The sequence below is a fragment of the Nanorana parkeri genome, unplaced genomic scaffold (genome assembly GCF_000935625.1).
Source record: "Nanorana parkeri isolate BGI_ZX_2015 unplaced genomic scaffold, ASM93562v1 scaffold19, whole genome shotgun sequence".
NCBI classification, from domain to species: Eukaryota; Metazoa; Chordata; class Amphibia; order Anura; family Dicroglossidae; genus Nanorana; species Nanorana parkeri.
This window is the reverse complement of record NW_017306287.1, coordinates 1,315,534-1,322,171: the sequence shown is the minus strand read 5'-3', so window position 1 is coordinate 1,322,171 and position 6,638 is coordinate 1,315,534.

Here is a 6,638-nt window from a genome sequence, read left to right as displayed (position 1 = left end):
GTTTAGGGTCCCGCTTGGACTTCTCACATACTGCAGCAGCACTGGAGGAACTTCCTATCTCCCATCTCCCTCCGGCCACTCCACCCTACTTAAAATATCAACCTAAAGGTGGGAGGGGCAGCCAACCCAGACTGGCATGAAAAAGGAGCGGGAGAAACCTTACAGGGAATACCGCCTCATTAAACATGCCTTGTGAGCCATGCCCATTCCACAACACTTAACGTCTGACCCAGACAGTGCTCAACTTTATCCAGCTTCTCTATTACTGCCACTCTATATTTAGGACTTTGTGGTCTGTTCAGGTGACCTTCTCCTGTTGGATCTTGATCGTTCCAGATTAGATCAAATTTTGTATGGAATCCTTGCAAATGCAATAGTACTCCAACATGCTTGACATTCCTCCCGATTTCACAACTGCCATCTTCACGTTCCTTTGGATTTCACAACCCCGGGTCTATAATGTTGTTATAATGGTGTTTTAATTATTTCTGAGGCCATAAAGGAAAGGTGCTAACACCTCGTATGATGTTTATGATCACTGTGAAAAGGTGGAAAATTACACAACAGGTATCAGAGTGTGTAGTAAACTAAGGGAACAAAAATTTAAAATAATGTGCATAACTTAAAAGTACATCCTACTCTCCTTTCATATCACAAGCCCCCTTCACATTAAATGCCCTCACTTTACGTCAGGAGCCCTCTTTATATCAGAAGCCCCCTTGTCACATCAGAGTCCCCCCCTTTCACATGAGATTTTTCTCTTCACATAAGAGTCCTACCATCACGTCAGGAGCCACAGCTGGGGCAGCTTGGCGGAGAGCTTGTGGTGGATCAGGTCTGAATGGAAGCGAACTTCCATCCTTCTCTGAATTGATCCCTCTCTCCCTGCACCATGGAAATGCATAATGCTGTGCAAAATTTCAAGGCACCCCTAAGGAAGCCAGAAGGCACCCCAAGTTGTCATGCCACCCTGACTGAGAAAGGCTGCTTTAAAGGGTAAATAGAACTGTGTGCAGACACTTATAGTCAAGTGACAGTTTATCTACTTTGTACCAGTACAGATAATATTAACTGGTTCTCCATCCAAATCTAATATCTAACCCCAGCCAGGACATTTTTTAGGTTGGAGACAGCAGAAGTGATAAAAAATAGCTTTCTACTACCTCTTTAAGGAAATTTCCCTAATTTCCTCCTTTATCTGACCTACTGTCACCTGCAGAGGAAGTATGTATCTCAACAACGGCAGCCATAAAACCTTATTCCTTGGATGTATGACAAAGCGTTGGAACTAGGAAAAAAATATTGATCTGGACTAAAAGTTGGCAGAGAGGGTTCCCTGTAGCTGATTGACTATTGAAGAGTCTGCTGAGTGGTTGGTCTCTCAATCATGTGGCAACTGTGGTGATCTGGGAGGAGATCCATGATTCCAAAACCTTCAACTTTTATTTGGATAGGAATTTTGATTTTATTGGTAAATGCATTTCAAGGTCTTCTCCTTTTTTCCAGAGTGTTGGCTACTTTATCAAGCATATTGTTAAAGTGTCTGGGAGATCTAAGCTCAATGTGGTGACAAGAACTCTGCTCTGGAGGTTGCCTGCCAAAACACTGACACTTCTGACTATTTGTAATTCATAGTGTAGCCCCATCACCTTTTGTAAGGTGGCTACTAGAAATTTAGAGATTGCCAGAGCTGTAGGCAGTCTGGCTGAATTTTATAGTTGGAATTTATCTGGTTAATTCCAGGTGTTCTGGCATTGATTATACTGCCTGAGTGGAGTGTGACTCTGCTACAGTGTGGGACAACCAATGGAGGACACTGTGAGTGTGTGTGCAGTCCACATGCCAATCACTGTGGCTCTGATAGCCAGTGTTGCATGCTGGGACGGGGCATATATACTCAAGGGAATTGCCAGTCTGGATCCAGCCATGTGTTAGTCCAGGTTGGGGTGCTCTCTAGCCTCCCCCTGGGCTAGGCCTGGGGGTGGGAACACCTGAGTGTGGAAAATGTTCCGTTTTGACTCAAGCCTGGAGGAGGCCTTTTCTACAGATTAAAGAGAAAAACCAGAGAAGTTGATGGCTGCTGGAAGTGCCTGGAATATAGAAGACCTCAGGAGCAGGTCTGGTGTCTCTCCTACTGAAGATTCCGTACCTACCCCTATTCAACTGTGCTGCAAATGGATCTGCACTGAATTACTGAAAGGGACTGGTGAGTCTGTCTGTTCTACTCTGGGCACTTACACCCTCTCTCCCAGAGTGAAAATTTTAATAAACAGCATCATACTTCTGGCCTGGATATCAGCTTTGTGGGTCACTAGAAGAGGGCAATCTATGTTAATGGGGCAGCTGGTTAACAAAACCCTAGACAGGTTAGTGATGACCCGGGATATTCTGGTGGCTCACTTGGGATGGGATGGTGGTCATGGGTTTGGTAGATGTGTGTCTTCTTGCTGAACATTTTGTCAGTAACAGATGTCTCTTCTTCCAGGTTGAGTGATTTGGGAGTGTGGTGTTCTTAGGTCTGTTGTTTTATAAGATGAGTCCCAGCTGTATTTACTATTAATATGAGCTCTTTTCAATTCTAATTTCAAGATTCTAGCCCTTATCATCTTCATCTGTACAAAATAGATATACTTGGGTGGTTTGTGCTAAATAGACCAGGATAATATTTGGTGCTAAGTGTAGAAAACACTGTATATGAGCACCTCAAAGTGCTCTTCTGCATAGTTGACATTCCAAGGACTATTGCTGGGGTTAGGCACCAACTCATGAAGACACTCGAGTTCCGTCATCGCCAAAGTAAAAAAAGGCCACATATAGAAAACCAAGAACATAGATCATAGATTTAAATACAATAACCTCTGCCTTGAGCAAACAGTCAGTTCCAGTTCATGGGCAAAGCCACTAAGGTGGGTATCTTAGGCCCCCAAGCTAATGAAGGCATCTTTAGTCTGTCCTACACACTCTCATCATGTTGTATCAAACATGCAATGTCCCATAATTGAGACCCCACATTAAATATTCACTTCAGTCGCTACATTTGATTAAAGCCTAAGTCTAGACATTTTTTGGATACAGTACGAAGGTGTCAACAATGCTGATAGGTTTATATTTCTGCGTGTGACCCCCTTTGGAAAGTTTTGTCTATATAGATATAATAGGTGGAGTATTACAAGAATGCACAGACAACAGTAAAAAAATACCTCAACCTTTATCACTCTTTTTAAAATTAGTTGTGGACCTTGCTTTACATCACATGGCCACCAGTCTGGTGTTGCTGTCCTCCTTCTCAAAATGCCATTTGACCAGGAAAGTGAAGTCAAAGCAAAATCACACCTCCTGATTTTTATACTTGTTCAGTGTCAGTGACCCAGAAAGTATTGAGGATCATCATGACAGCCAGGTAACAAGCACTTGCAGAATGAAGTTAGCAGTGGTGGTCTACTGGTAAAAGTGCAAAATCCCCCTTGCTAGAGGTAAATGAGCTGTAAGAACATCCAAGCAATGCATGCTGGTATTTTCAGCTCCCCAACAGTAGAATGGCTGTGAGCCTTGCCTATTGTGGCACAGGGGAGGTTAATCATTTCACAAGCCACTTTATTCTGCAGTTAAACGTGTCACTTTAATTGCTGTGAATCTTTTTGGGAACAATGGCAGCACTGTACTGCCGGGGACTGTATAACGAGGCTCAGTCTGCCTCCCCCTGCTTCGCGGAGAGAAGTGCAGCCCATTACATATAATAATGCACTGAGAATTGAAAAAGAATGTAATCTTCAGGTCATTGTGGATTCCAGCAATCAGCTAAAAGGCAGGTTCATTAGCCTGCCATTAAATCCTCACTTGTCATGTTAAATAATGTCAGGCACGCTTCCTTGGGCAAGATGTAACCCCTTCATTCCAATGAGTTGTTTCATCAGCTGAGGCCTTCTGCTGCACATATGATAAATAAACTCCATAGTGTGATAGGGGTGGGTGAACATACAGTACTAGGGTGCTTTATTGAGGATTAGCTGCAATGAAATGGAGGATGCTCATCACTCTGAGACAACAGTATATAATTATTATGAGTAACATTCAAATGACCAAGTGCAAAATCTCCATGTGCTGTGTATGCCATGAGCATCTTCCCACAAATCTACTCTAAAGAAGATGCAGCTTGTCCTATAACCACACTGTAGTTGGTTTCACTTGTCACAAGAACATGAACTAGATCATTTTAATATGTTATATTCCAAGTTATGATTAAGAGAATGACCTCTCTTACCTGCAATTATATGGAAGACACTCATCATTTTGAGGGAACATGGGTGTAACTGAAAGGAAGTTTCCACCAGAAACAAGTATCTAGGTTCCCCCTTCTACTAACTGTGCAACAAATGTTCTTGGAAATGTGTCCTCTCTCTAAGAATTATAGATTAGAGTGTTATCACTAATATAATCTTAGGGTTTTATTTTGGGGGTGCCTATTTTTACATATTTTACATATTAATTATTTGTGCATAACTGGGGGGTATGGCTGGACTGTGTCCTTTGCCCTTCAAGCTTTGGGCAAAAATGTGTCCCTCTTTCTCATCTCAAAAAGTTGGGGGGTATGGAAGACGTGTTCTGGTTTCCCATAAAAACCAAGCTTTCATGTGCCATCCAACTAAAAAGAAACAAATGTTCATGTGCCGCCCAACTAAAAAAAAAAAAACAAGCTTTCATGTTCCCCCCAATGCATGAGAACCAAGCTTTTATGTGCCATGTGCCACACAAGCTTTGAGCAAAAAGGCATCCCTCTTTCTCATTTCAGAAAGTTGGGGGGTATGGAGGAAGTGTTCTGGTTTTTCATTCAAACCAAGCTTTCATGTGCCACCCAACTAAAAAAAAAAAACAAATGTTCATGTTTCAACTAAAAAACCCCCACAAACTTTAATGTGCCACCCAACGCATTACAACCAAGCTTTCATGTGCCATCCAAAGGCTCGGTTTGCTGTGGGCAAGAGGAGCCCCTTTCATTTAGCAGGCCAAATGTTCTCCAAAACTGACCACACATGCTTTGAGCAAAAAGGCGTCCCTCTTTCTCATCTCAGAAAGCTGGAGGGTATGGAAAAAGTGCTCTGGTTATTTATAAAAAACAAGTTTTCATGTGCTACCCAATTTAAAAGAAACAAGCTTTCATGTGCCACCCAACTGAAAACACCAAGCTGCCATATGCCACCCAACTCATGAAAAACAAGTTTTCATGTGCCACCCAAAGACTTGGTATGCTGTGGGAAGGAGTTCCTTTCATTTAGGAGGGCTAATGTTTTCCAAAGCTGACCACACATGCTAAAACATGAAAGTAAGAGGATATCTTTCCAATGTGAAGGCATTGCCCTTTTAGACGGATGTCACTGGAGCAAGTGGCCACATTGGAAGATTCTCCCTCTATTCCTGTTCTGGTGGCTACTCAAAATTTTGGATAAGTCTCTGTTCATCCACAGAGTAGCCTTCCCCTGTTACACAAGACAGCTTGCAGCAGCAACATGACAGACAGTCATTTGTTCACGTAAAGGCCAACATTCTCGTAATAATCAGCCTACTTCAGCATATACAGTTCTTGTAGCATATACAGTCTTTAGTAGCTTTCCTCAGATCTAAGACTCTCAGCACACCTCTGTGTGATACTCACACTGCTCTCCCAGCAGTTGATCACAGACTCTCTCAGCTGTGTCCAACAGATCCCTTGGGTCACCGACCTTCCTGACCTCTCCCCTCGTGGGCACTCACACTGCTCTCCCAGCAGTGCGTCCAACAGGTCCCTTGGTTCACCGACCTTCCTGACCTCTCCCAGCCTCCCCCGGCTGTTCCACGTGCGTCCAGCACGCACATGGGTCTGCCTGTGTCCGTGTGCTTCCTGAACACACACAACTCCAACACCACTCTGAGCACTGGGCTGGCTTCTAATAAGGCTGCTCTCAGCCACTTGATCAGCCCAAGCTGGTCATTGGTAACACCTGGCCCCGGGACTAGAGATTTCATCCCACTATAGTCCGGAAAACCAGGAAGGAACAGAAAAGCCAGTTCCTCCTCTGCCAAGGTTTTCACATGATGGAACCTCTCAGCCTCTCTAACTGAGTGTTCTTGGGGACTGTTTTGCCAAATTACATTGTGGCATCGGCTTACACTGCCACAATATATATATTAAAATAATAAATAAATGAATCCGATATCAATCAAACATGTAACAAAAGTCCTGGGCTGTTATTATGCCATTAATCACTAGAGCTTCGAAGCCTGACGCTCATGCAGATAGAGGTCTGTATACTCGGGATATGATACTGCCTTTTAATAGGTATAGGTTGTATATAGTCAACTGATAAACATCACTGTGCAATCTGCTGATCTCTCCTTTCCTAGGGTGTGGGTGAGGGTCACTAGCCGTACTACCATTTACTTAAGCTGTACCACCCTGATTTATTATCTTAGTGTACTCAGCCAAAATTATTAACCAGCTACAAATACATTTCTGACGTAGGTTGTAAGTAAAGATTATACTTGATCTTTTAACACTTAACCGCATATCTCTAGTCAAATCATTTAATTTTAGTGTTCCTAGAGGAATGGTTAGAACATCTGTCTGGTTTATTTTGCTAATGTTGTCCCGTTGGAAAGATTCC